The sequence below is a fragment of the Geotrypetes seraphini genome, chromosome 4, assembly GCF_902459505.1.
Source record: "Geotrypetes seraphini chromosome 4, aGeoSer1.1, whole genome shotgun sequence".
In the NCBI taxonomy this organism is placed as follows: domain Eukaryota; kingdom Metazoa; phylum Chordata; class Amphibia; order Gymnophiona; family Dermophiidae; genus Geotrypetes; species Geotrypetes seraphini.
The window spans coordinates 229,186,233-229,210,939 of record NC_047087.1 but is presented as its reverse complement, the minus strand read 5'-3'; the positions used below and the strand labels follow the sequence as shown (position 1 = coordinate 229,210,939).

The 24,707-nt window shown below is 46.3% G+C and overlaps 1 protein-coding gene across 3 annotated transcripts in view; it reads left to right on the top strand.

Moving 5' to 3' along the window:
- SAMD8 (sterile alpha motif domain containing 8) overlaps nucleotides 1-24,707 on the top strand; it is a 159,904-nt gene that overhangs the window by 1,393 nt on the left and 133,804 nt on the right. The window lies entirely within an intron of this gene.

Sequence of the window (24,707 nt, the reverse complement as noted above, 5' to 3'; positions counted from 1 at the left end):
ACAGGATAAGAGAGGCCAGATTCAGTGTGGCTTTACTCTGCTCCATTTCAGCCATAGCTTTTCCTTTCTTCCCTGCAGGCTGTGCAGGAGCATAACCTTCATGCTTCTCTAGCTTTGTAGTCTGAAAAGAAGTGATGGAACTGTGTTCAGGCAGTTCCCCAGAAATTAAGCTCTGCTGCTAGGTCTAATTGTGTGGGACGAGATTCATCTATTCAAAAATCAGTTTGTGGCACATGTATTGTTGCTCTAATAGTAGTATCTGCCTTATTGGGATATGCAGATTACAAATGGTTTTTTAGAATTAAAGGATGTATGGAGAGTGTATAAAATGTACTCATCTGAAGTAATTTCAGTTTTGTGTACCTTCAAAAGACAGGGGTTTCCTTGCTTCAAGGATTGGTGCTTTATTTAGCAGAGATTCTGGTGGAAGGCTTGGGGAAGCTTGGAGAGCCTTAGGTAGATGCTGCTTTCACCACTAATGTATACTTTGAAAGTTCAGAACTAGTAGCATTAGTCATATTTTGCAGTATGCAATGTATAATTTTGACAGTGTTTGCTGGGTGTGTGGTCTTGGTTTTGGGCAATGTTTACTTTTAGTTTCAAGAAAAACAGTGACCCTTGAATGTAAAGAGTGCAAACAATTGACTTCAAAACTATTTTGATGGTAATTTTTTTTTTTTTTTTTAAATTGAGCTGGTAATTTGATTTTAAAAACATATTTGAATATATTATCCAAATTATTTTTTTGCTTTCTAGAAATGATAGTAAACCCCACAATACTATAGTTATCCCAGGACAAGCAGGCAGGTATTCTCACATATGGGTGACGTCATCGACGGAGCCCGGATGCAGACGCCTCACAAGCAGACTTGCTTGAAGAAACTCAAAGTTTCGAGTCGCGTCTCCTCAGTTCTCAGTTTTCCGCGGAGCCGAGAAGTCCGTCTTTGATCTGTGTTTAACTTCGTTCACTTTTTGCCTTCTCTCAAACGCGGTTGGTGTTTTTTTCTTCACGAATTGCTGTTTTATTTTGTTTCTTTTATTTTAGTTAAAAAAAACAAAACAAAAAATTTTGTCTTCTTCTGTTCGTTTTCTGGGACGGGCCGCTCGGCGCAGCCCGCAAGCTTCGACTTTGCGGTGGCTATTTTTCTGCCTATGTCCCGGCCTGCTACAGGCTTTAAGAAGTGTAGCAAGTGTCAGCGTGCGATCTCTCTCACGGACCCTCACAGACGCTGCCTCAAGTGCCTTGGGCCGAAATATCATCCTAGGTTGTGCCTGCCTTGCCAAACACTTCAGCCTCGTGCTTTCAAGCGTCGTTGCATTCTGGTGGACAAGCTTTTCGAGATGGAGTCTCCTACTGATCCCTCGACTTCAAAGGCGTCTTCGGCCTCGACTTCCATTGAGGCTCCTTCTGCGCCTACTGCTTCCACCTCGAGCCTTCGTCGTTTGCAGCGGCTCTAGCTTCGACGTCATCTGCTGTATCTTCCCCTGTTTCCTCAGGTCAGAAAGCAGTCGGTTCCGCCGGTGGTGATTAAAGTGTCCAAGACTACTAAGTCGAAGCACACTCACACTACCTCGAAGGAACCTCCATCCAAGGCAGGTGGTCCAGTTTCAGATGCGGTTCCATCCTTGCCAGCTTCTTTCCAGACCATATTAGAGAAGCAGTTTATTCAGTTCCTTACCAACATGGGACCTAAACTGCTTCCTCTTATCCAGCCTGGGCATTCAGCAGACTCCTGCGAGGTCGAGCCGCTTCCTTTGCCCCAGTCTGAACTTCCACACTCTTTGCAGGGAGCAGAGTCTCTGCGAGTGTCTGGTCTGTCATCTAAGTACGAAAAGCAAGGAGAAGATTCTTTGCGAGTGCCTCGACGAGAATCCTCACACTCTAAACAAGGAGCAGAGTCTTTGAGAGTGCATCAAGGTTCCTCCACCAAGCCTCTGGAGCTTCGATCTACAGCCTCTAGTCCTATTCATACATTGGCATCGGCTGCCTACGTCTCCGAGGCAAAATCTCCTCGATTCTCGAGATCTGGTTCCAGACACAGTTCTCATCGACATTCGAGGCCTTCATCGAGGCATCCTTCCAGGCATCATTCTTCTTCTCAGGACAGACCATCTTCCTCGAAGCCTCGATCTACTCCATCCTCGACCAGACCACCGACTCCTCATTCGAGGTATCCGATGCCGGACCTCGAGGATGTTCCGGTCTCGATTGCCTCGTCCAAGTCACCAGGTTCCTTTGATGCCTTTTTCCATGCCGAAGCTTCTTTGTCGACATAGGCTGCATCGACGTCCTCGAGTCCTTCTCAAGGCAAAGCATTGGCAGATCAGCTATCTTTCTCGTCTTTCCTGCGACAGATGGCTGTAGACTTGGATGTTCAATTGGATACTGGCTCCAAGTATTCTAAGGAATATCTAGAAGTCATGCATCTTCCTCAACCTCCGGCAGAGTGTCTTAAGCTTCCACTTCATAAGCTTTTGAATCAGACTTTTATTCGATGAATGGAAACACCTTTTTCCATACCAGCTGTTCCAGGAAAATTGGACTCTAGGTATAAAACTGTGCATCGCAAAGGGTTTGACAACTCACAGCTATCTCATCAATCCCTGCTGGTTGAATCCTCCTTGAAGAGATCCCATCCTTCCAAGGTTTATGCCACAGTTCCTCCTGGAAGGGAAGGGAAAACTATGGACAAATTTGGACAAATGCTGATGTCCTCTAAAGTCCTCAATTATAATTTTTATTTCATCACTTACTTTGAATTTCTTTTTTCTCTTCTACCAAAGTTTTTGGCTTATTTGGATAATCAAATGCATTTTGAGTTTCAAGAAGTCATTGCTTCTTTTTCTCAATTACGTCTGCATCTTCTCCAATCATCTTATGATGCCTTCGAGTTGTCTGCCCGAGCGGCTACTTGCTCTGTAGCTATGCGTCGTCTTGCCTGGCTTCGTACCATTGACATGGACTCTAATCTTCAAAGACCGCTTAGCTAACATTCCTTGTGAGGGCAACGACCTCTTTGATGAATCCATCGAGGCAGCCACCAAGAAATTATCTGACCATGAAAAGTCATTTGCTTCTATAGTTAAACCTAAACCAAAGCCAGCTCCTGTCAAGCCTGCACTCCCTACAGTTATCTATCAAAGGCGTTTTGCTCCAAAGCCGGCTCCTTATACTCGCCCTCCTCTGAAAAAACAGCAACCTCAGAAGCAACAGAAACCCCAACCTTCTGCTGCACCTAAGGCTTCTCAGCCTTTTTGACTGTTTACAACAGAGCATAACCTCCACCGTTCTGTCTCTGTCTCCCTTTCCCCCTATAGGAGGTCGTCTCCATCATTTTTACAACCGATGGACAATAATAGCTAATCAGAGTATTTATAAGCTTGCTTATCTATAGTATACTGTAGATATAAAGCTAATACGAGCTGAATTATTACAAAGGTTAAGTGATTTTATTTTCATATGCTCAACAAAAAATACTTTTTATAACCTAATTACAAGGTTTGTTGTATAATTAACCTAATACTGGAAGATTGGAGGTAGGAGCCATATAATATGTATTTACAGCATAATCATTTACTGTGGTAATAGTTGGTGGGAGTTTAGATGTTTTTTCTTTTTAACTTGGTAGCAGTATCTTGGCCTGTTTATCAGTATGTATAGTGCTCCAAGTATAACTTTAATTTCTTTTCATAGTTAAAAGAGATGTTTCTAATCACAGGGACTACTTCATCCAGACCACCTGATATTTAAATACTGTATCAGATTCAAGCTGGGATGCAGCATTGACTCCTACCTTTAGAGAATTCATCCAGGAGGGTAGATTTTCTGTTTTTCCTCTACTTTTTTATTTTCCTGCTGCAGATGATATTTTTATTGATAAACCTAGAGCAAAACTTTGATAAAGTATTTCTTTCCTGATATTACAAGGAAGTTGGCAACAGTGGCCAAACCAGGTCATGAGTAGCAGTAAGATCTCAAAGAGTAAAACATGTTTTATGTTGCTTATACTATGAATAAGCAACGGATTTCTCCACATCCATCTTAATAATGACTTATGGACTTCGTTAGCAAGTTATCTAAACCTTTTTAAAACCCTACTAAGCTAACTGCTTTCATCGATTCTATATAGAACACTGGAGTGCAATTCTCAGCCGCTTCTTAGGTGGCTGCAGAAACAAGTATCCTATACAGAATTTCCCCCTTAGTGCTTACAAATGGGGAAAGCGTTTCTGATGTTACAGTGGGTGATCATCTGGCATCCAATGATCATTGCATAGTGTGGTCTAATATTAAGACAGAGGGCTTATGCAAAAGTAAAGGTTCTGGACTTTAAAAAAAAAACTAACTTTGTTTGGATGGGGGATTACGTCAAGGAACTGTTGTCTGGATGGGAACATCTGGAAGGAGTAGAAATGCAGTGGGCAAAACTGAAAGGAGTTATTGTAAGGGCGACAGATCCCACAATTTCTTGAATTCTGACACAGTTTTTGTCTCCACCACCTCTTCCGGAAGACTGTTCCATGCATCTGTCACCCTTTCTGTAAAAAAATATTTCCTTAGATTACTCCTGAGTCGATCACCTCTTAACTTCATCCTATGCCCTCTCATTCCAGAGCTTCCTTTCAAATGAAAGAGATTAGACTCATGCACATTTGCCCCACATAGGTATTTAAACATTTCTATCATATCTCCCCCAAAGTATACATATTGAGATGTTTAAGTCTGTCCCCATATGCCTTATGGTGAAGACCAGATACCATTTTAGTAGCCTTCCTCTGGGCTGACTCCATCCTTTATATCTTTTTGAAGGTTTTTTTCTCCAGAAATTGTACAAATAGTCTACCTGCTTTAGCAACAGCAGCAGATGAATCCAGAGACCAATGGGATAGCACACATCTACCAGCAGGCGGAGATAGAGAAATTGATTAAAAGGTGGTCCTATTGGCTGGCACTCCTCCTGCATCTCCAGTATGCTCTATCTCCCAGCAGGTGATGGTCGCTATTCAACTAGCTCCTGGATTCTGGCTGTGACTGGAACATTATTTTCTCCTGTTGAGGACTTCTCTTCAGTGAACTGACAATTCTATTTCTCCTGTTGAGATTTTCTCTTCAGTGAGACAGGGGTGTCCGGCTGAATGGTGCCAGCTTTAGGGGTTACACCTGGGCCCCCCCCCAGGTCCCTGCCTCACCCTCCCTCCAGTGATAGAGGGACTAACTGGTTCTCTATTTTTTCTTCTTCCCCCATCACCAAAAAAAAAAAAAAAAAAGAGAGACCATTTGCTATTTGTGATTATGCCTTATCAGGGATGCTCAACCGGTGTCTACCGGTGTCTGCCAGCCCTGTCAGCCAGGTTGTGAGTATTCCTTTTTTTATATTGCATCTGCGGGTTACATTTTCTAGTGGTGTTGGAACTGTGAGCTTTGTTTTGCGGTTGTCTTAGACCTACGGGTTTTGTTGCTGGTATTATGATTGTTCTGGAGAACCTGCAGCTGTGCGGTCACGAGCTTTTCCAAATAGATAAATTCTTTATCAACCTCTAAACTTTGTTGGGCAGTGCAAAATGTGCAGTATGGGGAGATTATATTTTGGCATGTATAAATGTTTATGTGAAGGGCTCCAGTTTGTATTTTGGGCACGGTTGTTCTTAACGGTGCCTTCCCGCGCGTGGGAGGCGCGAGCTTGTTCTAGTGCGTGGGCGGGAGAGTCCTAGCTTTTGCGGCCTGTTAACTGAGGCTGTCCTTTGCACAATGTGTGCTGCGGCTGTGTTCAAGCCGCCAAGATGGACGCAGTTTGTGGAGCCAGTGCCTTTCCACGAGCTGGTGACTCGCGCTTGTGCTCAGACGCTGGCAGGAACGCCGCGGCGTTCTTAGAGCCTGTTTCAGCTGTGGCCTTATCTCTGCGCCTCCCCCAGTCTCCCTGTTCTTGTCATTGGTGGGTTGCAGCTGCAGTTGTCGGTAACGCGGCGGTTGGACTCAATCCCGAGGTGGTTATTTGGGGCATGGGAGCCATCCTGCCTTGCCTGAGGGTGCTGGAGTGGGAGACCATTATGCGCTTGGCTCCTCAGTTGCGGCATGTTCCGACACTAGGTCCGTAGAAGGTGCATTGCCGCTGGGGAAGGTCAGCGGCGGGGGGGGGGATACCTGGGTCTTGGTTCAGATCTCTCCTCCTACCTCCCGGGGTCTCTGTATGGTGAGAATTATACCTTTTGCCTGTTTCCTCTTATTTGTGCCTTGGGGCCGCGCTGCTGGTGTCGGATGGCACTATTGAAATATTTCCTTGTACTAGAGTACTGTGTTTCCTGTTGGGGCTGCACCTACTGGTAGGTGGGGTTGCCTGGGGGCACCTTATAGTGGGCAGGACTAGGTTTGTTTGCAGGGTCCTATGTTTTTCAGGATACTCAAAAGAATTATGCAGCTATCGTCTTCTCCTGATGTATGTTAAGCAGCCCTCCTATTTTTCCCTATTCGCATTGTTATGCATGGGTTTATTCCCTTGTAGCCATGTACTGGGCAGCTCTCTGAGGGGGGAGACAAGGCTGTTTGTCAGTTTGCATCATCTCTGCACTTTCTCTTTGGAAAGAGTGTCTTCTCTTTCTGGCTACCAGGTACATGTACTTTGCTAAGGGGCACTATACTCAGTTTCTGCTTTTCCCTTAAGATGTCTTTATTTTTGGAGTCCTTGGTGTTGGGGAGAAGCTTATGTGGTGTTGTGTCCACTCCTAGCAAACTGTTTTCGGAATTCCAATCGGTAGGGTCCAGGTTAGCTGTTTGCTTCTTCTCCTCTTCTTTCTTGCACCACTATACTGGAGTTTTCTCAGGACAGTTCCTTTCTTTCCTCCAAGACTTTCAACTCTCATCCAGCCCATACCCCGACCTATCGTGTGTAGTTCGCGAGGGGCCTGCTAACTCCTTAGATTTTCTGGCGGAGGGGGGTGGACGAGAGAATGTCTGATCAACTTTGATTCCTCTTCTCCTTTTCCTGATTCTTTTTAAGATTTGCTGTATTTTGGACTCGCTGTATATTGAGCAGCCGAAGGTGATGTGGGTGCAAGGTCCCCTTCAGGGCTTCCTGGAACAAGAGACAGTAGTTCCAGTTCTCCAGAACATGGGAGCAAAGGAAGTTATACAGTTTTCTTCGTAGTGGCCGTGACGGGGGGATCGGTCGGTCACGGGCTGAATCTCCTATGGGTTGATTAGTTTCTCAAAGTTAAACTTTTCTGTGAATTAAAAAAAAATAATAATTTTTTTGAGATCGGTTATTGCCGCGGGGCATCAATGGGAGTTTTTGTCAGCGCTCAGTTTCATACATGTCTACTTACCTTTCCCAAATGACCATCATGTCACCGGGGTATTTGCTGTGTCATCCTTGGCACGGGCAGGTCAGCTTGTCAGTCACAAACGGGTGATTTCTGTTATTTGACCTTCTTTTCTTCAATTCTTTGGATGTGAATCTTCAGATTTCCAATGGGCTCTCTTTTCCTATGCTACTTTTTGGGATATCAGGGGCTGTTGCTCCCATAGGAGAGGAATGTTTTTCTTCCCAGAGACCGGGGCGACTGGTTGCGGTCTCAGGTTTGCCTTCTTCAGTCACCAGGAACTAGAGTATGGGATTCTGTGCAGGTTCTGAAATCTATGCTGGTGACTCAACTGGGAACTTCGGCTCGCTTTCCCATGTGAACGCTACAGCAGTTGATTTTGTTTCAGTGGTTCCCTGTATCTCGAGGCTCCCATTGTAGTATCTAGTGGGATCCTCATGGCATCGCTCCATGTAATTTGTTGACTCAGCGATGTTACTCTATTCAGAAGCATGCCTCGGTCTTTGCCGGGCTGGCTCACAGTCACCAAACATCCCAGCCTGTCGGTTTGGGGGGCTCAGTGTCTTCAATCCTCAGCACATGGAGTTGTTACTCGTTCTTTCTTCTGGACTGCAGCACGGTCTGGCTATCGTTTCAGGGGTCTCAGACCGTTCTTCTGGAATCAAGTTTCAGGTCTTTTAGGACAGTGTTATAACGGGGGTATTTCTCTACCACCGAGATAGTACGTGATGTACTCAGTTGGCGAGTGCAGTTATGTTCTACTTCAATGGGTGGAATCTCATCTTACTTTTCTGTCACCGCATCTTTTTACAGGACGGGAAGTGGGTTTTGATAGACTTTCTCACCACCTTATCTGAGCATGGCCCATCTCTAGTTGGTTAACCAATGCAGCGCTGGGTGTGCCTTTCAGTGCTTTAGTAATCATACATAGTGGTAGTAGTAACATCTTCTCCATCCTGGAAATTGGGAACTCTTTGCTTAGGCGTTCCAACTCTTTGTATGCAGGGGCGATCTCCTGGAACTAGACCTCATGGCCTCGTCTCGAAATGCTAAGCTTCCTAGCTTCTTCGACAGACGCAGGGACTGGAGGTCAGAGGGGGTAGCAGCGTTGCTTCTTTCTCATCTCTGGTTTCTCTTTTCTGGTGTTTTCCCCTAGCTGATAATGGGATGGATTTGACATCTCAAGCTCGCTTTCAGGGCACAGTAATTGGAGTGTCTCTAGCTTGGCTGCGCCATCCTTGCTATGCGGATCTGATGAGTCTTTCGATGGCTGACCTTTTGAGGTTCCTGGTATCTCCGGATTTACTCTCCTAGGGTTCGATCCACATAGATATTCGTCTTACTTTGATGTTACGACCTGGCTTTTGAAAAGTCATGGTTCCCATATAAGTGTTATGTGAAGCAGGTTTTTTTTTTTTCTTCTATTCTCCAGGCGATACAGACATCTTCTCCTGTGGCTTCTGCTTCCTTTTGGAGGCTTTTCCTTTCTTGGGTACTTCTCAACGTTTGCACCCTTCCTGATTGCTATGTTTTATGTTCTTTCTTTTTTGGCGCAAGCATATTGCCAGGGGCTTGGCGTTCATTTCTCTTCAGATTCAAGTGACAATCTTAGAGTGTTACAAGGGCTGGGTATCTCGCTCTTCGCTTACTTTTCAGCTTCATGTAGTTCTGTTCCTACAAGGAGCACAGTATCTTCGTGTTCCTCTTCAGAAACCCTGTCCAGAGTACAGTCTTAGGGTACTTCTTTGCAGTCGCATGAAGGATTCGTTTCAACCTTGTCTTTTGAGACTCTAACAGGCTGTGACATTCATGGCTTTTGCTCGACGGTTTTCTGAGTTGCTGGCCTTGTAAGGCGGGGATTCTTATTTCTGATTTGCAAATTCTGGGGTGTAGGTTCGGGCGGTACCTCAATTTCTTTCTAAGGTGGTGTCGCCCTTTTTTTGATGCCATTCTCACTTTTCCTTCCTTTTTCCTGGGAGGATGATTGGGGAGGCGAGTTTTTCTTCGCTGCGGTTTTTGAATGTGCGTAGCATTCTTTGCAATCTGTAGGCTTCTAACGACTTTTAGTCATTTGGATCACCTCTTTGTATTCTTCAGGGGACGCGACATACGTGGGACAATGTCCCCGGCCTCCCTCGCTCGCTGTGGGGACATTCTTTCTGCTTACTTGATGACAGGGAAGCAGTTGGCGGAAGACCTTCATGTCCCTTCAGCTGGAGCAATGGCGGCTACTTGGACTCAGTCCAGAGGATTTTCCTTGGAGGTATTTTGTCAAGCGGCTAATTGGTCTTCCGAGAGTGCTTTATCTCAGCATTGCTGGCTGGATGTGGGGGCGCATGCAGAGGATGCGTTTCGTGCTTCGGTTGTTGCGGAGGCGACGTTTGCTTCCCACCCAGATTGAGGATTGCTTTGCTACATCCCATTGGTCTCTGGATTCATCTGCTGCTGTTGCTAAGGAAGGAAAAATTATGTTCTTACCTGTTAATTTTCTTTCCTTTAGACACAGCAGATGAATCCAGAACCCCACCCTTTCTGGATTTTGACTGTCGGTTTTTCTTTTGCAACTTTCACGGTTTGTTGTTATTGTTGGTGGTATTATATATTATTACCTTTTGAAATTTGTTATGGGAAAGAGATTTTTTACATGCTATGCCTATTGATGGTTACAACTGCTTGGGCAAGGAGCTATACTGGAGATGCAGGAGGAGTGCCAGCCAATAGGACAACCTGTTAATCAGTTTCTCTATCTCCGCCTGCTGGTAGATGTGTGCTATCCCATTGGTCTCTGGATTCATCTGCTGGGTCTAAAGGAAAAAAAATTAACAGGTAATAACATAATTTTTCTGTATTTTTCGATCCATAAGACACACTTTTTCCACCCCCCAAAAGGGGGTGGAAATAAGGGTGCATCTTATGGAGCGAATACCCACCCACTTCCCACACCCCCCGTTATCTTATTTAGTTCCTCTGGCGGTCCTGCCCTTCCCTCTGGCTGACTCTCGAACTAAATGCAGCATCGTCAGAGCGGGTAAAAGGCAGGCACGAGCTTTTCATGCTCCTGCCTTGTCCCGCATCGCTGTTTGAATGGCTGCCTCAGTTCCTCTGGCAGTCCTCCCCTTCCCTCCGACTGACTCCTGAACTAGCTGCAGCAGCATCGGAGCGGGAAAAAGGCAGATGCAAGCTTTTCACACTCCTGCCTTGTCCCGCGTTGCTGTTTGAATGGCTGCCTCAGTTCACGCAGCGATGCAGGACAAGGCAGAAGTGCAAAAAGCTTGCATCTGCCTTTTTCCCGCTCTGATGCTGTTACAGCTAGTTCGAGAGTCAGCTGGAGGGAAGGGCAGGACCGCCAGAGAAACTAAAATAAGGTACTATGGGGGGGAGGGGCTGCCTCGGGGGGTGGGGGTGGGGATGAGGAGTACAGGAAGAAGGAAATGAAGCTTGACATGGGGAGGGAGAGAGACAGAGCAAAGAAATGCTGAAGGAGGAGGGAGCATAGGGACATGGAATAATGCTGGAAAGGGGAGGAATAAAGATACAGATATGTATACTTAATGGAAGGGGAGGAAGTGGTACACATGGATAGTGAAGAAGAGAAGAAAGATTATGCACATTGGGGGGCCTTGCCTGCCTGCTTGCCTCGGGGTGGGGGTCCTGCCTGTCACTAGGCCACTAGGCCTGCCTGCCTACCTGTCACTAGGCCACTGGGCCTGCCTGCCTATCACTAGGCCTGCCTGCCCTGTGCCCTGTCTCTGCCTACCACTAGACCACCAGAGGGGGGACAGGGCGCAGAGCATGGCAGGGAGAATTTGGTTCAGAATGTTTTCTTTTATTCCTCCTCTAAATCTAGGATGTGTCTTATGGAGCGAAAAATATAGTAAATGAGGTCTCGCCAGAATCTTATACAGGGGCATCAGTAGTAGTAAAAACACAGAAATAATTTCCAACATTAATATAATCGATATAAGAATAGCACTTTCTGCTTTTATAGCACTTTAACCACAACATTGGTCTAAGAAAACATTCTTTTGAAACAAATAGCCATTCTAGTAATTTCCTAATATTAAAGAAGCTTTTTAAGACCAGCCTTGATGCACAATTATTCCTTTACAATGAAAAAATATTGATGTTTTGAAGTAAATGTCTTAACATTTTTTTCCTTAAGCAATTCTCCAAAAGTCCAACATGGCTATGCTCAAGTAACAATTATCATAGTTTTCCTTTAAATCCTGGCATTACATTAGGGTGCAGTTAGTTGTAAATAGAAAACTAGTTGAACTGTGAGCTGAAGTCTGATCTACACGCAGTGCTAGCTGACATGAGTAATTCTTTTAAATGATCTCATGATAAGGGGAGGTGACTGCAGTGGGAGGGAGGATTGGTTTCAAGACTAGGATTTCATTGTGCAGGCTACAGAGTGGGGAGAACATAACATCATTTATTCATTGTCTTTCAATGACATGCATCGGCAGTTCTAACAAGTCATAGGGTGGGATTACTGTGCAGTCCCAACCAGACAGTATCTAAAATGATGAACCTGGGAATAAGAAAGGTGAGAGAGTTGATCAGTTCTTTAGACTTTTGAATAATAATTGATCAGTCTGGATACAACACAGTCAGAGTGAATGGATTAATACCAGCCAGCCACTGGTGATGGTAAATTGGTACTTGGCAAGTGCTGTTTAATAAAACTATATGGATCCAGAAGGATGGATGTTTGGGTAATGTCCTTACTAGTTTCAAAAAGTAAATTGTTAGAAAGCTAGGTACTAAACTTGGAGATGGACAGTGTTTAGGATTATGTATTTTATTTTATATGGTCATCTATACACGATGGTAGATGAAAATAATTGCCTTTAATATGGAATGATATCCTATAAGTATGCAAGCATTAGTGACTGGTGTCTTGAGTCTGGCAGCAGGGTACATCTTGTGGAGTATTCAGACACAATAACTGTGTCCATATTTAAAAAAATGTTTTCCTTGCCATCAGCAGCAGACTGCAGACGTTGGGTTGTATCCATTTACCAGCAGGCAGAGATAGTGCACATAGTATAGTGTGCTCACTGGCTTCCCAGTATTCTCTATCTCCAGCAGATGAGTGAATGGACATCTTAGCCCCTGGCTCTGTCTGTGGTTGGTATGGCTTTAGCCCTGGGTTGCTCCTGTGCTTAATTCAGTTTAGCGTGGGAATCGGGCTTTGCTTGGTGCTTGCCCCTGCCTGTTCTTGAGCCCTGCTTTGTCAGCTTTTATCTACTTCTCTCTCTCTTGGGGGAAAAGAAAAGACAGAGGCATACTTGTGGAAAACCAGCCGAAGACAGAGCTGCTTCCTTTGCTTCTACTTTCTGCCTTTGCTCCTGCCTTACTCTCTTCCGTGTTTAAAAAAAAAAAAAAAGAATGGGTAGGCAGCACTGTGATCTTTGCCAGACAGCAGTAGGAAACAGGTCGGTCCATTTTCCTATGAACTCCTGACAGTGAGCACTACCCCAGGGTCTGTCTCCTTAACCAGGGATTAGTTACCAGGGTTGTTTAATCGCTTAGGCAGAGACGGCACCATTTTGTTAATTTCCCATAGCTGGGTTTGGTGGCTAGCAGACTTCACATGCGGCTACAAGTTTGTGCACTTTGAAAGAGGCCCATGTTTGGGAGGGCAGGCAGACAGACATCCGAAGGGCAGCAGTTTGATGACCATCAAGTCAGTAAAGCACTGCTCCCGCTGTGGAAAGTGGCATGCAGTATCGGGTGTCTGCATCAGCTGTGTGGCAGGCCCAGACCCATCCAGTTTGTAATGCAGAGCTGCTGCATTGGGTTCCTTGAGTGTGGTGGCACTTCCATCAAGGGTCTTAGGGAAAACCCTTCTCTTGCTTCAGGCGTGGTTCAAACATTGGAGGCGGTTTCTGAGTATATTTCTGCCTCTGGGGGGGTTTTGCAGCATGGAATTCTGCAACTCAGTGGAGTCAGATGGCTCAGGAGCCATTTTCCCCAGAATTGGTGGTGTTGCTGCATCAGGCCTATCTCCTCAAGCAGGCCGGTCCAGGTTCCCCATCGCTCCCTGTGCTTCTGGATGAGTCCTCTGTGAAGAAGTGCAAGCTTCAGGATCTCCTTCCAGTGGATTAAAGGCTCATTACGTTTCCCATCTTGTCGTAGGTAGCAGAATTGGTAGAGGAAGCTTCAAATCAGCTAGTTCACTGAGGTCTTGGAGGATGGCGAGCTTCAGAGGGGGGACCCAGTGACATATTGGCGGTCCACATTTTTCAGAGGGAAGAACTTCCAGTATTTATTATCCAGGCGTGTTTAATATTGCAGATCTGGAAACTGCTCACCCAGTCTTGTCCAATCCAAAGATGATGAGCATTAGATGGCCGTCTAGGGCCTTGCCGGTGCATGAGGCCATTCAAGAGCTGATTTCAGCACAGTGATCTCCTGACTCCCCACTAAAGGTGGTGTATGCGATATCTCGCCTTTATCCTCTTCCTGTTGAGGGTGGTATTGCCCTCGGAGATGTGCAGGATTGTAAGCTGGAGGCCACTTTGAAACTTGTCTTTGAAGTGGTGATCTTGCCCTTGCAAGTGACTGTCTATAGCTCTTATGCAGCCAGAGCAGATCTTGCTTAGGTGCAGCAGGTGATGGACTTGGTGGCTGAAGGTTCTTTGGCTTTGGTCAGTTGGTTGCCGCAAATAGAGTCCAATTTGGCGTACTTTGTGGACTTCTTATATGACTTAGCCTGTGCTTCAGCGAAGCAGATGACAGTGATGGTTTCCGCACACCAGCTACTCTGGCTGCGGTATTGGGCAACACCTTAACTAAGTTTTCATTTAGGGGAAAGCTTCTCTTTGGTGAGCATCTGGAAAAGTTGATCAAGGTTCTGGGGGAATTAAGACCAGCATTTGCTGGAGGATCGACCAAGAGATGCGTCTCAGCAGGCCCAGTCGTATGCTCGGTTTAAAGACTCAAAAATCTATAAGTCAGGATTGAACCAAGGGTTCTAGAGGGACTGGTTTAGACGGTAGCAGTGCTTTCTGCCTTCAAAGTGTGTAGCCCCTCACAGATCAGTGGGCTCTTGACATTATTTGAGATGGATTTAAGTAGATCTAGCCTTTCTAGTCTTTGATTCCTTTTTGGTTCCCTTGCCACGCCCCTTTCAAGCAGGCAGCGATGTTGGACACTCTGCATGCATTGCTCGCCATGGAAGTGGTCCCGATGCCGTCAGAGGAGGTTGGCACAGGCAGATACTGAATTTACTTTGTAGTACCGAAGAAAGGCGATGCTTTCCACCCGTGTGGGATGTCAAATACATGAATTGGTTCTTAAAGGTAAAACACTTTCAGATGGAAATGCTTCGCTCAGTGATTGCGGTGGTACAGCCAGGGGAGTTTTTAACTTCACTGGATTTGAAGGAGGCTTACCTGCACATACCCATTTGTCTGCCTCATCAGTGGTTTCTATGTTTTGAGGTGCTGGATCAGCATTTCCAGTTCCAGGCCTTACACTTTGGGGTTGGCAGCGACACCCCAAACCTTTTCAAAGGTGATGGTGGTTGTGGCGACATTCCTCTGGAGGGAAGGCATCAGGATTAACCCTTATTTGGATGACTGATTGTCCGGACAGGCTCGGCACAGGAGAGTGCACAGGCCATTTCCAGGGTGGGTTGATGGTCAGCTTACGCAAGAGCCATTTGGAACCTTCATAGTCCGTAGAGTAGGGGAAAATGTTCTTGCCGGATTCTCAAAGAATCATACTCTGCTCTCAGATTTGCAGCTTGCTGCAGTATCTAAGACCACATTCCTGGGATTGATGGTGGCGACATTGGAAATGGTTCTCTGAGCTCGGGCTCACATGCTACCACTGCAGGCCTTGGTCCTGAGTCACTGGTTACTGGGTCTCCCAGGTTTATTCCCTGAGGCTCAGTTGGACTATCTTGGCCGTGGAATGCCTTTGGTGTCTTCCCGTAATGGGTAGTTGTAGCTACGGATGCCAGCCTTTTCAGTTGGGGAGCACTCGATTTTCATCGTAGTTTAGCCAAATTTGTAAAAGTCAGACTGGTTTTGGAATCAAGTATGCAAATATTTTTTGTAATTATTTATCTTGGAAGTCCTAAAAGTCGAGACCTATTTAAAATCCCTGCTTTAAAATCAGGGCTGTGAAGTCGGTAGATAAATCCTTTGACTGACTCCTCATTTTCTGGTGTCCACATCTCCAGCTCCTCGACTCCGACTCCACAACCCTGTTTAAAATAGTCAAGTTGTTTAATTAGAACATTGCAGGGATTTGTGTGACTACCATACATGTGGAAGTGGAATGGTGATTAGGCAAGAGTTTGGTGTGTGCAAGTGTGTTCTTTGACAGAGTATAGTTCTCTCTGATTGATTGTAATTGATGGGTTCTTAAGGCAGGGCTTTCACTTGTTGTAGTAGATGTATTAATAGCAAAACATTATTTAGGCTCATAGGAAGTAGTTGGGAGAAACCTGGGTGGTAGTACTTTTTGTGATGAGGAGGAGGGTTCTTGTTTGGCAAGATGTTTTATTCTGAGTTGGATGCAGTAGCTTAGTAGTGCATAGGAGTGGCTTGATAACAATATTTGCAACTGTTGTAGAAACTAGACATACACCCTACTGTCTTCCCACCTAAAAGAGCCAGTAAAATATGCTTCTTTGAATTTACAGGTCTAACCCGAGAAATTTGTTTCCCAAATATTTGTTTTAGGTGGCTTTGGATATAAATAGTGACTAAATCTGAGCCCCTAGCTTCCACTGACACTTTACTTAAATGCCATTTAAGAACCTTTTGAAACATAACTCTAAAAAGGTAGCAAAAATCACTTTTGTGATTCATGTATTTTCCTCAGATAAGTGTTCAACACTTTTCAGTTTATACCTTGATTTTACTTAAATGCTTTGATATAAAATATCATCTTGACAACGTTAAACAGAGTGGGTAGATCAGGGACATGCCTCCTTGATATCAACCTGAGCATCATGGGCTGCTAAGGCACAGATTGAAAGCAATCAGAGTTCTGCTTTTATCTGTTACTTTTTAGCCACCAGTGGAGAGAAGTTGAGTTTCCTTCCCAATTTAGTATCTGGTTTCTCCTTACTTAGATTGCTGAATTAGAGCAAGTATATGCGAATTGTGACGGTTTTGCCAATGTGAACACTTTTCTTACTGGGAACCGAAATCTGGATGTTTGGGTGTCAGATCTAATGGTAGTTTTGCATTCATATTGTGGCCTTGCTGCAACTCATAAATAAGAACATAAGAACATAAAAATTGCCACTGCTGAGTCAGACCAGTGGTCCATCATGCCCAGCAGTCCGCTCACATGGCGGCCCTCTGGTCTAAGACCAGCACCCTAACTGAGACTAGCCCTACCAGCGCACGTTCTTGTTCAGCAGAAACTTGTCTAACTTTGTCTTGAATCCTTGGAGAGTGTTTTCCCCTATAACAGCCTCTGGAAGAGCGTTCCAGCTTTCTACCATTCTCTGGGTTGAAGAAGAACTTCCTTATGTTTGTACGGAATCTATCCCCAGAGTGCCCTCTTGTTCTCCCTACCTTGGAGAGGGTGAACAACCTGTCCTTATTTACTAAGTCTATCCCCTTCAGTACCTTGAATGTTTCGATCATGTCCCCTCTCAATCTCTTCTGTTCGAGGGAGAAGAGGCCCAGTTTCTCTAATCTTTCGCTGTACGGCAGCTCTTCCAGCCCCTTAACCATCTTAGTCGCTCTTCTCTGGATCCTTTCGAGTAGTACCGTGTCCTTCTTCATGTATGGCGACCAGTGCTGGACGCAGTACTCAAGGTGAGGGCGTACCATGGCCCGGTACTATGGCATGATAACCTTCTCTGATCTGTTCGTGATCCCCTTCTTTATCATTCCTAGCATTTTGTTTGCCCTTTTTGCTGCCGCCGCATATTGTACAGACGGCTTCATTGACTTGTCGATCAGTACTCCCAAATCCCTTTCCTGGGAGGTCTCTCCAAGTACCGCCCCGGACATCCTGTATTCGTACATGAGATTTTTGTTACCGACATGCATCACTTTACACTTATCCATGTTGAACCTCATCTGCCATGTCGATGCCCATTCCTCGAGCTTGATTATGTCACGTTACAGATCTTCGCAATCCCCCTGCATCTTTACTACTCTGAATAACTTCGTATCATCCACAAATTTAATCACCTCGCTCGTCGTACCTATGTCCAGATCATTTATAAAGATATTAAAGAGCACGGGTCCAAGCACCGAGCCCTGCGGCACCCCACTGGTGACACTTTTCCAGTCCAAGTATTGTCCATTTACCCCCACTCTCTGTTTCCTATGCTCCAGCCAGTTTTTAATCCACGTGAGTATTTCACCCTCAATTCCATGGCTTGCAATTTTCCAAAGTAGTCGTTCATGCGGAACCTTGTCGAACACCTTCTGAAAATTCAGATATACAATGTCGACCGGATCACCCTTGTCTATCTGTCTGTTTACTCCCTCAAAGAAGTGCAGCAAGTTTGTCAAACACGATCTGCCTTTGCTAAAACCGTGCTGACTGGTCCTCATCAGCCCGTGACCATCAAGGTGATCAATGATGCTGTCCTTTATCAGTGACTTTACCATCTTTCCTGGTACCGAGGTCAGACTCACCGGTCTGTAGTTCCCCGGATCTCCCCTCGAACCTTTCTTGAAGATCGTTGTAACATTCGCCGCCTTCCAGTCTTCCGGAATCTTTCCCGATTTGATCGACAGATTGGCTATTAGTTGAAGCAGTTCAGCTATGGTCCCTTTCAGTTAATGACCCTCGAATGGATGCCATCCGGTCCCAGGGATTTATCGCTCTTAAGCCTATCAATCTGCCTACATACCTCCTCTAGACTGACCGTCAATCCTGTCATCGTTTCCAGAATATAGCCTGATGGGTTCCGGTATGCTGTGTACATCTTCTTCGGTAAATACAGATGCAAAAAATGTGTTCAGTTTGTCAGCGATTGCTTTGTCCTCCTTTAGTGCTCCCTTTATTCCATGGTCATCCAACAGTCCCACTACTTCCTTTGCGGGTCGTTTCCCCTTAATATATCAAAAGAACAGCTTGAAGTTCTTCGCCTCTTTGGCTATTTTTTCCTCGTAGTCTCTTTTGGCCCCTTTTACCGCCTTATGGCACCTACGTTGATGTTGTTTGTGCTTGTTTCAGTTTTCATCCGTTTTTGACCTTTTCCATTCTTTAAATGAAGTTTTCTTGTCTCTGATCGCTTCCTTCACCTCTATAGTGAGCCATGCCGGTTCTTTGTTCTTTTTCCTCTTGGATCCCTTGTTGATACGGGGTATATATAGATTTTGCACCTCGGTGACTGTGTCCTTAAAAAGGGACCAAGCTTGCTCTAGCGTTTTTACAGTGCTTATCCTCTTCTTATTCTAAGTTCTTAAGTAAAGTTCATCATAGTATTCTTTTGGAAGCCACATAAATGAACATTTAAGGCTTAAGTGGAATTGTAAGTGTGTGAACTCTGAGCAAGGATTAATGCAACATATCTCTGGTTTCTTAGAAGGTCAGTGATTTAATTAATGTAGGAGTAGATTCTCTTCTTAATGCTAAGTTCTTAAGTAAAGTTCATCATAGTATTCTTTTGGAAGCCACATAAATGAACATTTAAGGTTTAAGTGGAATTGTAAGTGCATGGACTATGAGCAAGGATTAATGCAACATATCTCTGGTTTCTTAGAAGGTCAGTGATTTAATTAATGTAGGAGTAGATCCTAGACTGACTTACTGTCAGCTCTGTGCAGCTTGGGGACACTCATCATACAGTAGTTCTTCCTGGATTTCTTGCCTATGCTGTATGTGTGGCAGTACAAGCATAATGAATTCAGCATTCTGTTTCCAGATAAACTCCTGGATAAAGCCAATAAATAAAGAGAGCTGACTTTAATAAGAATCCACATGTTTCAGATCAGTAGTCTAGGCCTGGCCAGGAGCTCAAACTTTCGAAACCTTTGTCTTTGGCTGAACGTGTCCACCACGCTAGACAAAAGTCATTGTGTTTCACTGAACGTGTTGAGGTCTTAGAGAGACTTGACCAAAGGGTGAGTCAGGTTGCCATTGCAAAACATTACAGCGTTCATCCTAGCAAGATTTCTGGGATTCACAAAAAAAAAAAAAAAAAAAAGCCATATTGAAAGACTAGCAAAACAACAGCAATCCTACCAGGAAACGGAAAATAATTGGTAAGGCTGGAGACGTTGAACAGGAATTGCTGCAATGGTTTGCTGAAGCTAGAAGTTGTCAACTGCCAATCAGTGGGCCTCTGCTGATGGAGAAAACAACATAGCTATCTGAAGAACTGGGCATAGAAGAGTTCAAAGCACCATGTATTTGTGAATCTAATACATGCCACAGATCTATTTGCATGCTTATCTGGGAAGCAACATTCCCTCTATTTTCTTGTTCAAATGAGAGCAGATATGTATCTTAAAATAACGTCACCGAATGTGAGATCTTACAAGTTCATACAGGTGGTGATGTCATGTCCAACATCCTAGCTAAAATGAACCAATAAGATTGGTTTAAAACATCAACAAAAGAACCACCAAATACTTCCAGAGTCTGAAGAAAATTCTGAGAGAGCTACTTAAAGATATAAAAAAACAAATTGCAGTGACATTTGTTTTAGTAAGTATTGCACTGTCCTTGGGAACAACTATCTTTAAAAAAAATGAGAAAATTAGATCATCAACGTGAGAACGTGATTGCTTTTAACTGGAGTGAATGTAACGTGAACATCAGTGTGCATAAGCAGATTGTATGCTTATTCGATTTGCAATTATCCGGAGCTTACGTCCATTGACTTTAATGTAAAAAACCCCAACGGGACCATGGTGGTAAGCTGCGGATAACCAAAGTGTGCACTTAACCGACGTGCACTTAGGCGGAGTCGACTGCACCTTCATTCTTTGTCTGTTAAAAAAAAAAAAAAAAAAAAAAAATGTTCCCTCCAGAGCAGATATTAAATAGTTTAAACTCCCCTGTGCTGTTTTCCAGTGTCAGGCACCAACATCCTGTACACAGTGAAGGTACATTTTGGAAAGCACATTTTATTGTCCGTTTAGAACATTTTTGTGATTTTGTACTACTTCCGATGAAACATCTATGAAGCCACAATTTAATTTAACTCCTGAAATGTATTTGAAATGGCAGAGAAAGCATAAACTTCAGGTATTTGAAGTAGATTTAACTGTGTTGTGCTGGATAATTGGAGAAAAAGGTAATGAGTAAAAAGGGCCCTGCGCCAGTAAATGAGTACCGTATTTTCACGCAAATAACGCGCACCCGTATAAAACGCGCACACGGGTATAGCGCGCAGAAATCACGATGATATGTACAAAAACTTTGGTATACCGCGCTCACGGGTATACCGCGCATGCTGCCCGACGCTCCTTTCGCCCGCCCTGACTTTCCGACTCTCCGTTCACCCCCCCTGACTTCCGTGCACTGTCCCCCCTTGAAGGTCTGTCCCCATCCTGAAAGCCTGATGCCCCCCCCCCCCGACGTCCGATACATCCCTCCCCCCGAAGGACCGCCGACTCCCCAACAATATCGGGCCAGGAGGGAGCCCAAATCCTCCTGGCCACGGCGACCCCCTAACCCCACCCCGCACTACATTACGGGCAGGAGGGATCCCAGGCCCTCCTGCCCTCGACGCAAACCCCCCTCCCTCCAACGACTGCCCCCCCCCCCAAGAACCTCCGACCGCCCCCCCCAGCCGACCCGCGACCCCCCCTGGCGACCCCCACGACCCCCCACCCCCCTTCCCCGTACCTTTGGTAGTTGGGCCAGAAGGGAGCCCAAACCCTCCTGGCCACGGCGACCCCCTAACCCCACCCCGCACTACATTACGGGCAGGAGGGATCCCAGGCCCTCCTGCCCTCGACGCAAACCCCCCTCCCCCCCAATGACCGCCCCCCCCAAGAACCTCCGACTGCTCCCCCAGCCGACCCGCGACCCCCCTGGCGACCCCCCCACCCCCCTTCCCCGTACCTTTGGTAGTTGGCCGGACAGACGGGAGCCAAACCCGCCTGTCCGGCAGGCAGCCAACGAAGGAATGAGGCCGGATTGGCCCATCCATCCTAAAGCTCCGCCTACTGGTGGGGCCTAAGGCGCGTGGGCCAATCAGAATAGGCCCTGGAGCCTTAGGTCCCACCTGGGGGCGCGGCCTGAGGCACATGGTCGGGTTGGGCCCATGTGCCTCAGGCCGCGCCCCCAGGTGGGACCTAAGGCTCCAGGGCCTATTCTGATTGGCCCACGCGCCTTAGGCCCCACCAGTAGGCGGAGCTTTAGGATGGATGGGCCAATCCGGCCTCATTCCTTCGTTGGCTGCCTGCCGGACAGGCGGGTTTGGCTCCCGTCTGTCCGGCCAACTACCAAAGGTACGGGGAAGGGGGGTGGGGGGTCGTGGGGGTCGCCAGGGGGATCACGGGTCGGCTGGGGGGCGGTCGGAGGTTCTTGGGGGGGGGCGGTCGTTGAGGGGGAGGGGGGTTTGCGTCGAGGGCAGGAGGGCCTGGGATCCCTCCTGCCCGTAATGTAGTGCGGGGTGGGGTTAGGGGGTTGCCGTGGCCAGGAGGGTTTGGGCTCCCTTCTGGCCCGATATTGTCGGGTAGTCGGCGGTCCTTCGGGGTGGGGGTGCGAGTGGTCCTGCCGGGGGGGGGGGGGATGTATCGGACGTCGGGGAGTCGGCCGGGCAAGAGGGCTTGGGCTCCCTCTTGCTCCGATCGTGGATGCGGGTGCGGGTGGGAGCGCGTGCGAGCGGTCGTTCGGGGTGGGGGTGCGAGTGGTCCTGCCAGGGGGGGGGATGTATCGGACGTCGGGGAGTCGGCCGGGCAAGAGGGCTTGGGCTCCCTCTTGCTCCGATCGTGGATGCGGGTGCGGGTGGGAGCGCGTGCGAGCGGTCGTTCGGGGTGGGGGTGCGAGTGGTCCTGCCGGGGGGGGGGGATGTATCGGACGTCGGGGAGTCGGCCGGGCAAGAGGGCTTGGGCTCCCTCTTGCTCCGATCGTGGGTGCGGGTGGGAGCGCGTGCGAGCGGTCGTTCGGGGTGGGGGTGCGAGCGGTCCTGCTGGGGGGGGTGAATCGGGCGTCGGGCGGGGTGGGAACTATGTTTTAAAACTTTTGTATACCGCGCTCACGCATATAACGCGCGAGGGGTATGCGCGGTAGGTAAAAACGCGTATAACGCGCGCGTTATATGCGTGAAAATACGGTAAGTCATCTGGTCTGATAGTGATGTCATTTCTGGATATGTGAACTTGACATTAAACAAAGAATTATTTGTGGAACTTGGTAGCTTGGGGTTGGTATATCTTAAACTATTCAGTGCCTGAATGGCCATAAAATAACATATGCAGATTGAAGCATGAAGACAAAGCAATGATGAATGTATCCTGTACTATTCTACCAATGGCAGATGACGCGGTTCCTTTTTTTTTTTCCTGCTTACAGTATCTTATTTCTTCCTGCAGTCACTTTCATCTGTAGAAGTCATTCATTTTGTAGTAACTTTAGAAAATGCGCACATTTTTTTTCTGCTGAATTTTCATTTTCAAAATAGTTTCTCCTATACTAGGTGAAAATCAGGGGGGGAAATAGAATCTCCAAATCTTTTTTTTTTTTTTTTTTTGGGGGGGGGGGGGTCGGAGGGGGAAGTGTAAGTTCCTCTATTACTTTGTGCTTACAGATCAATCAAAGCTGGGGGCAACATTCAGTGTCATGAGCCTTTATTCCTGATTGTCCATCTTATTTTTTATTATTTTTTTGCTTTTTTTTGGTGTGTTCTGTATATTTTAATATTTCATGTTTATATTACAGCTTTCAGAGCCATAAAAAGAAACAGTCCTACTGTAGTCATTGGGCAATGAAGACAGCTATTGGCTGCATTTGGGTTTTAGCTCTGGAAAGAACACTGGCATATGGTCCCTGGCCAAGGGCCATTACTGCAATGACTGGCTTTAATGTAACACTAGCTGTCTTTGATTTTATCCTGAATCAAGGACAGCTAATGCATAATTTTTCTCCAAATTTTAAGTGAGCAACCCCTCTGTTCTGGCCTGAATCTAAAAGCATTTATTTACTTTCTATTAACAAATGTATTAGCCCTCCCCCCCCCCCACACACAGCCCTACAAAACTAACATATAAAATATATGTTCAATAATATAAAGACAAAACACTATAAAAATTAAAATACAAATTCCCAGCTTTGGCCAATTTGGAAAGTTGGAGGTCAGAGTAAACAACCCAAACCAGTTTTCTCCTCGTTGCAGTATGCAGCACAGCCACTGAGCCAATGGGCTTACCAAATTTGAATCTTTTTTTAATTAAAACTTTTAAGGCAACGAGAGAAATAAGTTGCTAAAGAAGGTCCATTCTGAAAGAAAATTAAATCTGCCAGGATCAGTTTATTATTTTGACTAATGACAAATATTTATTGAAGGTGAACACCCATTGAATTGCAGCCATGTGCTTTGGCCAGAGAGCATTTTGTATAGTAATCTTCAATATATTTTTTTTCTCCAGTACAAGGACAAAATGGAAGAGTTACATCATTTGACTTTATCCAAGATTACTTGTCTTGAAACACTGCCTGCACAACACAGCAGCAGCATTTCCCAGCCTTCCCTGTACAGAAGCAGCATTTCCCCCCCCCACACACACTTCCCTGTGCAGCAGCAGCATTTCCCTGCCTTCCCTGTGCAGAAGCAGCATTTCCCCCCCACACACACTTCCCTGTGCAGCAGAAGCAGCATTTCTCACCCTTCCCTGTGCAGCAGCAGCATTTCCCTGCCTTCCCTGTGCAGAAGCAGCATTTCCCCCCCCCACACACACACACCCTTCCCTGTGCAGCAGCATCAGCATTTCCCACCCTTCCCTGTGCAGCATCAGCATTTCCCACCTTTCCCTGTGCAGCAGCAGCATTTCCCACCCTTCCCTGTGCAGAGGCATCATTTGCCCCCCTTCCCTGTACAGAAGCATCATTTGCCCCCCCACACACACTTCCCTGTGCAGCATCAGCATTTCCCGGCCTTCCCTGTGCAGCATCAGCATTTCCCGGCCTTCCCTGTGCAGCAGCAGTATTTCCCACCGCCCCCTTCCCAGCCGCCGCCTTGAAATTGAGAGAAAAGCGCTGCACCACGCTACCGCTGTCTTCGGCGTCTTCTATCAACTGCGGCCAACCCTAGCAGAAACAGGAAGTAGTCAGAGAGGGCGGGCTGCAGTGGACAGAAGACGGCGAGGCCAGCGTTAGTGAGGTGCAGCGCTTTTCTCTTAATTGAAATGCGGGTGAGCCGGCGAGAAGGAGGAGGCTTTGGCGGTGGTGGTTTTGGCAGTGAGTGAGGGTGGAAGGGGGGAGTCGCCGGCTGTGCTGTG